The sequence below is a fragment of the Dermochelys coriacea genome, chromosome 3 (genome assembly GCF_009764565.3).
Source record: "Dermochelys coriacea isolate rDerCor1 chromosome 3, rDerCor1.pri.v4, whole genome shotgun sequence".
In the NCBI taxonomy this organism is placed as follows: domain Eukaryota; kingdom Metazoa; phylum Chordata; order Testudines; family Dermochelyidae; genus Dermochelys; species Dermochelys coriacea.
The window spans coordinates 212,142,126-212,151,482 of record NC_050070.1 but is presented as its reverse complement, the minus strand read 5'-3'; the positions used below and the strand labels follow the sequence as shown (position 1 = coordinate 212,151,482).

At 48.2% G+C, this 9,357-nt stretch overlaps 3 non-coding genes across 3 annotated transcripts; 2 read left to right on the top strand and 1 right to left on the bottom strand.

The window, feature by feature from the left end:
- Positions 1-283: 283 nt before the first annotated feature.
- On the top strand, positions 284-356 carry TRNAK-CUU. Its single transcript has one exon. It is a non-coding gene; the product is annotated as a tRNA-Lys (tRNA).
- A 4,123-nt stretch (positions 357-4,479) lies between these two features.
- On the top strand, positions 4,480-4,551 carry TRNAQ-CUG. The gene has a single exon. It is a non-coding gene; the product is annotated as a tRNA-Gln (tRNA).
- Positions 4,552-9,037: 4,486 nt separating this feature from the next.
- TRNAS-UGA lies at positions 9,038-9,118 on the bottom strand. Its single transcript has one exon. It is a non-coding gene; the product is annotated as a tRNA-Ser (tRNA).
- Positions 9,119-9,357: the final 239 nt, after the last annotated feature.

Below are 9,357 nucleotides of genomic sequence, written 5' to 3'. Positions count from 1 at the left end.
CCTGTCAGTAAGTTCCCAGAGAGACGTGAGACTTAATTCTATGGAGCCAGGTGCAGGACTTGGACAGGGAGGCTTAGGCCTGGGGGATTGGGACGCAGCGGACAGACTGGCTGTCTAGGTGCAGAGATTTAGTTGCACTGAGGACCAGGAGGGAGGAGGAGGAGGAATCCTGCTGAAAGGCAGTGGTTGTGGAGAAAAAGAGGAGGGGTTTCTGGGACTTTTTTGCCTCTCTTTTGCCTGCCGGCTTACTTCTTGTGGTGAAAGGCATAGACCCTGTCAGCAAGCCTGGATAGCTCAGGTGGTAGAGCATCAGGCTCTTAATCTGAGGGTCCAGGATTCAAGCCCCTGTCCAGGCACTCAGCTTTTAAGTTGCCTTGTGTGCCAGGAGCCAAATTGTTCCTTGTGGTGTCCAGAGCCAGACAGGGACTGCCAGAAGCTGTGGCCATTTCCTGGAAAGGCCCCTTTCTCCTGCTGAGTCCATAAGAAGCAGGATAGAAGCCCACATCTGCAGGAGCAGGCCTAGAAAGCACCAATCTCTGGTTTGCTGTGGGGCTAGGTGTTGAGCAAGCCAAGGGGAGGGAGAGAGGAGAAGAGAGAGAGAGGGATGTGAGCTGGATTTACTCTGAGTCCTGCAGCTGGGCTGCAGCCAGGCTAGGAGGCAGCCCTCTTGGTTGACCGACTAGCCCAAAGTCACTTTGGCGGTGTTGGTCTTTACCGAGGAACGCTGAAGGGTGGGCCTGAGGGAGGGAGACTCAATCCTCTTCCCTATTGGTCAGGGCTGGGGAGGAGGCTGTAAGAGTGGCCAGGTTGATGAGCTGGGCCTTCTAGAGATTGGGGAGGGTGGAGTTGACTTGGGCATTGTGCTGGCAAAATGCCTCAGGGTACTGGAGGGAGGAGGAGACCAGGGCTAGGGCTGGGAAGAGATAGAGAGAGAGCAGCAAGTTTCCTCTACTGTTTCCTGCTCGCTATTTCTTGACTAGTTTCTCCTCTGTACGAACTTGCTCTTTTTCTTCATAAACCTGGTGAGCTCAGTTGGTAAAGCCTCAGACTTTTAATCTGAGGATCGAGGGTTCAAGTCCCTGGTCAGGTGTTGAACTATTCCCCAAGATCATAAAAGTCTATCTCTTTGGTGTCCTTCTTGGTGTCTTTTTCTTTCAGAATTTTGCGTTTCCTAAGAAGGGCCTTTTTTGTGTGGGATTGAAGGGGAAACTTCCTGACATCCCCTCTGTCTTCACAGGCTGGAGGAATAAAGGCCTCTGGGCATATAGCAGGTTCCTTCCAGATGGCTGGCTGCATCTCACATGATGGAGGTGGAAGCTCTGTCTCCTTGCCTCTGTTTCTGCCTTCATGTGTCTGTGCTGATCTGGCTGGCCTGTCTGAGATAGGGTGTGGGGAATGTTTGGAACTTTTGCTTCATATTGAGGGCTCCCTCCTACAGCAGAGTGATGTGGGCTCCGTGGAGAGCCTGAAAGCATTGCACTGTCAGCGTTAGGTGCTCACCCAGCGCTTGGCTTCCCTTCAAGGGAGCAGTGAGGAGGGCAGGGCTCAGGCCCCCCACTTGGAGAGGGGTGCAGGCAAGGATTTCCTTACACCCCTCCTGAATTTCCCCAACACCCCCCGTCCCGGTTTGTGAACTCATTACATGCAGTATTGCCAATGTAGTGATTGTTTGGACAATTGATTTGAAATTGAAATATTAATACACACTTTAAAAGCATATAATGTGTGTGATAAAATATGTGTATCTGAAAAAGTATAATTGATTTGGAAAGTATGAACATAGTCTAGCTTCCTTATACAGCTGTTGTTTTTTATGACCATCTCAGTGCATTCTTGGTGGTGATGTTGGCCAACCTAATAATTTCAAATGATGATTTGTAAGCAAAGTCTAAATGAGCTCTCCCTGACAGCTAGTGATGAGTTGGGGGCTGGGGGAAAGGTTCAGGACTGGATTGTATTTACATTCACACCTAATCTACCTAGGTATCCAGGAAACAGAGCTGCGTTGCCCAAGTGATAGATTTTGGCTGGGATTGGATTACAAACCACTTGAATGCGGGGGGCTGGGGGTAATGAAACATTGTTATTCTTATTGTCTGAGTAAAGGGCAGTAGAACTGGACTTAGCCTCTGCTGATGTTACACTGACAAACCTGCACAGGATCGTTTCAGGGAACAAGACAAGATGTCACATTTATTATAACACAATTTGATTTATGAATAACTAATATCTAATACCTATGTATACACACACACACACACACACATCAAATGTTCTGCAGCTGGTAGATAGTTACCAGTCCTGAACATAGCTTGAGTTTGTGGCTTGATTTCACAGCTTGGGATTGTAGCTCTTGGTGGCTAACTAGCCAGGAAAGCTGGGCACGAGGAAGGGCTGGGTCTCTTGGGAATGTACCGATGCCCCCCGATGTTGGCAGCAGAACATTACCCAAAGTCTTCCATCTCACCCATCTTTTTAATAGGTTTTTAGTTTGAATCCAGAGTCTATAGGTCTTGCTGTGTCACACTGCCTCTGGGTTTGGTGTGATTGATGACCCGTCAATTGCAGATGTGACTTTCAGACTTGGACCTGGCTTCTGTTGTACCTTTGCTCTTTTCTTTTTAGGATGGACTCTTCTTGCTTTGTCAGGGCTGTTGTCTGCATCTTCAGCCGTTGGTATTTGAACTTTATTTCATCAGGACAGGCTGGGGCTGGAGGTTGATTCCATCATCCATACATACCTCATTCACACATCTAAACTACACTAATAAGATTACAGCAGGGTTTAGCAAAAATGAAGATCACAGCAAGCTTTTACAAAATGGAGTGAGCATTTTAAAATGGAGTTTGGAAAAGTTAAAATGGAGTTTGAGTTACAATATGGACAAGTATAAGGAATGGCAAACAGGGAACAGAAGTTACAATATAGACAAGTATAATGAATGACAAACAGTGAGCAGAAGTTACAATGTTGAAGCAGTGTAAATTTCAGGGATTTAAGCAGCAATTGGATTGAAAGTGAAATTTGCAAGGGCAGGGGCCTGAACAGCTGTGGCTCTTAACAAGCAGCTTAATTGTCAATTACTCAGTTATTGGGGTACCCAGTTTTATGAATGAATGAAGTTTCATTAATAAAACTTTACTTATGAAGTTATAGGAATAAAATGAACAATTACAAACAATTTCATTTATCAGGTCTACATTTCAGAGTAGCAGCCGTGTTAGTCCGTATTCGCAAAAAGAAAAGGAGTACTTGTGGCACCTTAGAGACTAATAAATTTATTAGAGCATAAGCTTTCGTGAGCTACAGCTCACTTCATCGGATGCACAGGTCTACATTGTCTCCCTTTTGACCCTTCAATTCAGGAGTAGTGAAAGAGTCACACATGGGTCACACTTTATGTGGTGGAGGAGCTCCAACCAGGGAGGATATTATTGGTGTACTTTGTGCTCCGTGGCACTGGTTACCGCTATATTAGTGTATATGGTCCCCAGTTAAGGTGTGAAAGGGAAGATCTATGGAAGGAACTGGCTCCCTTCCTCTGAGCCTCATGGTGTTTGGTGTTGGGGGGGATTTTAATTGTGTCAGCCAGCCTGAGAACTGCGGGTCCCCTTTTTCCGACCATCAGCAGAAACGTTTTTACAATGAGCCCCACCTGGCGCAGGTCTATAGCAAGTTGGGCTTAAAGGATGTGTTTCTCCGTAGTGAAACCCATGGAGGGCAGGGGGTAGCCTCCTATTCCTCTGATCCAAGCTCACATCAGCCGCAGAGAGTCGCATTGATCGGATTTACATGAAAGAGAGCACGTTGACAGCCCCATGCAGGGTAGTGCCAATGGACTGTTTGGATCACACAGCTCTCACCATGTGCCTCAATATGGGCAATTCTCTGTCCCATGACAGAGGATATTGGAAGCTGAACATCCAGAGCTGGCAAGATAAGGGGTGGGGCAGTGAGGTCTGGCAGTGTTGGCAGAACGGGAAAGCATCAGAGGGTTCTATGGCAACCAGGGGGATCGGTGGGAGTCAGTGAAGGAGGAGTTGGTGGCTTTGTTCTGGTGGCTGGGGAAACACTGCAAAGTTAAAGAAACCAATGGTGCCAAGTCCTGCAGCATTGTCTGAGGGATTTCCACAGGACCATCCAGACAGGGGAGCCAGTCAGCGTGTGACTGTATGACTGGATCAAGCGACAACTGGCCGAGTTCCAGGAGATGAGGCTGCCATTGGCCGATTTGAGCGGGACCATAGAGCGAAGGGTGGTGCGGCCTCCCCTGACATTTTTTGGCCTGCAGCGAACGGAGACAAAGCAGGGGGATGTGGGCACTCAGGGCCGGATGTGCGGATCTGGTAGTGCAGGACCACAGTCGATGGAGGAGGAGAGAGAATCTTGTGAGCGGAAGCAGCTTTTGGGAAGCAATAAGTGCAGAGTGCAAGCCAGCCAGCTGAGAGTCACAGGGTCCAGAAAAGCCACTACCAGCAGGTCCCATGGTGTAATGGTCAGCACTCAGGACTCTGAATCCTGTGATCTGAGTTCAAATCTCAGTGGGACCTCCTGGGGTTATGTTGTTTTGCTGTAAAGCCTTGCAGCTCAAGGTGTTTGGTTTCCCTGTCTGTGGGTCACCAGTGTGAGTGTTTTTTCCTCCTGCTGAGTGACAAATGCCCACTGGAGATAGGTCTTTGGTCGAACTGGTTCAACAGGCTGGCTGCTATAGCTTGGTGCCCTAGAACTTACCAGTCTGGCTAAAGATTCCTTATGATTGTGTTTGTCGCTGCTTCACCTGCTGCTCACAAGTCTGCTCCTTGTGCCTGCAGCTGCCACCCTCTTCCTCACATGGCGCTTGAAGAAAGGAGTGCCAGGGCCAGGCTTCATAGTCAGGAGAGAAGAAGAGTCCCAGGCTGGAGCCCAGCCCACCTCTCCTCCTCTGGGCACCTAGAGCAGAGGCGGCTGGTGCTGACAGCTCCAAGGGAAGGCTTAAAAGTCACAGAGCAACCATGGGTGGGGCAAGAGGACCATGCCTATGCGTGGCCAGCAGACAGCCACAAAGACACCCAGTCAGCCTGCTCCCTGCTCCCTGGCATGCCGAACCCCCGCACTAAAGGTCACCTGCAGACCAGTATTCGATCTGCGGCCAGCATGACAAAGCAGTAGGAAAGCATGGCCAGCTCCCAGTGAGGCCTCTGACAGGTCCCACTCAAGGGGTCCTTTTGGCCATGGTGCAGGACGTATTTCCCCAAGAGGCTTTTCCCCAGCTGCTGAGAAGCACCCAAGGCTTGCTCTTGTGGTGGACGGGTGAATACATTTAGGCGGCCTGGCTAGTTCAGCTGGCTGCACCTCTGGCTCTTAATCTGAAGGCTGAAGTTACAATTCCCTGTTTGGGTAGTTGGGGCTCCTCTTCAACAACACAACACACAATCTGCTTAAGCCGCCATCCTGTAATCTGGGGAAACTAACCAGGGCCACTGGGTGCATCTAAGAGGCAATACTTTCCCCACTCACCAGAGTTTAGAAAAGAAACTTTAATAAAAAGGAGGAAAATTGCCTTGCATTAACTTGGGAAAACACCACAATCAGGATTCATAACACGACACTGTGAGCAAAACACCCACCCACAGTACCCTGGTTAGCGTCCTTTTGCCTCAGGCTCTGAAATCCAGACACCAAAAACTCTTTGGATGTGCTTTTTCCTTCACTGCACCTCGCTCCCAGCTGCTGTCCTGGGTCAATGAAAACCCAGAGATCACCTCTCACCTCCTGGGGGGAAAGCCCCTTTCTCTCTCTGCTGTCTTCCCACATTGCTGGTCACTTCCCGTTTCACCCTGTCACTGCTCTGCTGGCCACCTTCTCTCCTCTGGGATGTCTTGTGATCCCACCAAGTGCGGTGCAGGCTCCCTAAAAGTAGCAGCCACCAGAGCCCGAACAGTAGCCCCATCCCTTCCCCTTGAGGCCATGCCCCTGCATCAACCCTTCTCCCCAAGCCCCCACTCCTGCCCTAACTTCCCCCCAAGACCCCACATCCCGATCACTGCTCTCTGCCCCCTCCCCACCCTCACTCACCCTTACGGTCATTACAAAGTGATAAGGCAGAGCCCTCCCATTTCTAAAAGTCCTGGGGTGTTGTGCCCCCCTGTTCTCGGACCCCTGGGTCCCGGCGCTTCACACAGCTCTCACCACTTGCCACCCAACCCTGTTTTTTCACGCAGACTCGGCAGTTTCCTGACACTGTCCCAAAGCAGGACTAACGCTTAGACCTGGTTCTCGGGGATTTCAGATCTGTTGATCTGCAGCAAGACTCAGTCAGTTCTGGTATCACACAGAGAAGAACAAGAGGGTCAGATGGTGCCTGGAACCTTTCAGAAGAACCCACCCCACCAAGGACCAACACTTGTCTTCTCCTGCTGTCAACTCAACTGAGAATTTTTGGGGGTCACGCCTCGCCTTTCTCAACCTAGGGGCCTGGGAGAACAGCAATGACCAGGTGCTCCAGTGGTGCAATTGGGTAGCGCATGGTACTTATACGGCAGTGCTGAGAGGAGCTATGCTGAGGTTGTGAGTTCAAGCCTCACCTAAAGCACTGTTTTTTATTAACCAAATAGCTTCACCCACTTGTTTGTTTAGCCCTGTGGAGTGTAGAATTCCAGCCCAGGGGACACTGAGGAGGGGGGAGGACTCAAAAATTCCCCCTTCAATTATTCCCTCCTCTTCAGAGTGCAGGTCAGAGTCTACAATCCTTTCTCTCCCATCAGCCCCTGTGCCAGGATCCGTGAAGCAGAGCCTTGAGTCCTGCGGATCCTTGACGCCTGGGGAGGGAGAGGAGCAAGATAGCCATTGTTAGAGGGCTTTCTCATTCCCTACCCTCTTCCCCAGTTCTTGTCACGCAGACAGCAAGCAGCAAAAGATCAGAAGTCTGAAGTACAGACAATGTGATGTTTCATGGGGTTAGTTTCCAAGCAAGCATATTCTGAAGCCCTTCACACCAATGGGGCTTATCTCTATACACCGATAGAGTCTGTTCCCCAGTGTTCCCTTCCCAGCTCCGACGCTGCAGAGCTTTTACCCCGCGTCCCCCTTCCCAGGTCTGACGCTGCGGAGCCTTGCCTGTGTCTCTGTTCCCTGTTCCCGTTCCCCCACTTCGCAAACATGATTCCTATTTCCACTTCCACTTCCTGTTTGACTCCAGTTTATATGGTAATATTCTCAGCTATACTTTAATCAATCATTCTACTGAAATGTAACTAACCAATCCTAATATATTGTAACATAATTCTCTAACCAATTATATCCCACTACACTAATGAACTTACACATAGAAAAATTAATTATACAACTGACAGAAACAATTAGAGAACCAGACAGACTGATACTAGAAAAGTGGGGGCCATAAGGATAAAACATACAGAAATAAAAGTTTCACAACCACAACCATTGAGAAGGGATTTCTTGCCAGACAGGAGGCTCTCTTAAGATCTGTTTCTGTATCTGGTGGTGAGGGACACCATCAGGACAGGATTTTCTTCCTAACAGCCCAATACCACCATATTTCAATGGGACGGGTTTGGGATGTGAGGATGTGACCGTTCGCTTCCCAGCTTATGGCTGCCCCTACGGCTTAGCCAAAGGCCTTACCCTAAGAATCCGGCCTCAGACTCTCCCGGGGAGACAAGGCCCATACACAGGCAGACGGTGATATTAATTCTTTGTTTTATACTCCTGTAACTAGCTAAGTGATGAAAATACACAGTAAATATACACTGTGATAAAAAAAAGTCTATACTCTTAAAGTATAGGCTTTACAGATAGGCCTGAATATTTCTATTCTAACAAGGATCGTTTGGGAAATTAGCCTTTGCTGACAAGTTTTGTCTCTGTTCCTATTTCACCTTCCGGTGTTATGCAGAGGGATCTGTGGCATGTTTTTGAGAGCTTAATAACTGTCTCCTAAACTTTACTTACTCAAACTTTAAAATTGGGGTCACCTGATTTTTGCATCTACCTGTGAAAAAACAACAGACACGTGCAGCTTTCTACAGGGTGTCATGATGTTAAATTTGGGGAATTCAATGTCTGTACTTGTGTGTGTGGGGGGGTTGCTTCTTTACAGCTGACTCAGAGCTTCCAGCCTTGGGCTGCCCCTGCCTCACTACCAGGCACACTGGGGTATTAGCTACACCCACTGTCCTTGCCAGGGGTCTCTGCTGAACCCTGGGGTGATTCTGCAGGTGAAGAAGGTGCTGTGTAGTGATATAGAGCAGCTGCAGGAAGGAAGCTGGGGTCACTATTCAAATTCTGAGTTGCACAATTTTCCAAAGTTGGGAATGTCCAAAACCAATTCTTACGGGAAGGCGAATGCAGAGCAGTTATACTGGAGGGGCCCAGCCTCCAATGGAGGTGGCGTGGAAATTAATAAAGGGAAGATCATTTCTGAAAAAAGTCGTCACTGACAAGATTTGTCTCTGTTCTTATCTCACATTATGGTGTTATTTAGAGGAATCAGTACATATTTTTACTATGTTAATTAAACCCATACGTTTATTTAATCAAGCCAAAAACTTAGTATCACTTATTTTTTCTCTGTCTTAGCAGGAATGAATTGAATTTTGTGATGTTCTGGAAAGTGCAGAAAGATTAACGGTGGGGAATTCAGTCTCTGTGTTTGTGAGCTGAAGTTTTTCCTCTCACAGTTCAGTGCCTGCATTGAAATCGTAAGAGGGATCTAAGGGCTGGTGTATGCTGGGCACTTAACTGGCAGAGCTACTTCTCCCAGGGTGTGAAAAATCCACATCCCCAAACCAATACAGTTAAGCTGACCGAAGCCCTGGTTAGATATAGCTAAATAGAAGGAAGAATTGTTCTGTCAATGTAACTATTACAGTGATGGGAAAACCCCTCCACTCACTGTAGCAACTGTTTACTCCAAAGTGCTATCGCAGTGTCACAGCAGCGTATTAAGTATAGACAACCTAAGAATGAGACCAGATCTGACTCCCGTTCGCATGCTGAGACACTAAGATTGCAGTAATCATAACACTTTTGTGCTTCCGTAGTTGGCAGGATTTGAATTGCGCGGGGTGACCCCAATGGATTTCAAGTCCATCGCCTTAACCACTCGGCCACAACTACGTGATCTACAGCTATTTCACTACACTAGGATTCAGTTCTCACAGAATTGTCACTTCAAATTGCTCAGATCCATTTTCCCAGCACACTCACGGCTGTGCATTAGTGTAAGTGTGACCATGGCTGAACAGAGACATTTCCTGCCCATTTCCCTTCTGGCTGGAGCATGATGAGAGTGTGTTTGTGTTAATGACATTGCTGTAGATCATTGTTCATTCCCCACATTGACAATCAGACAGTCC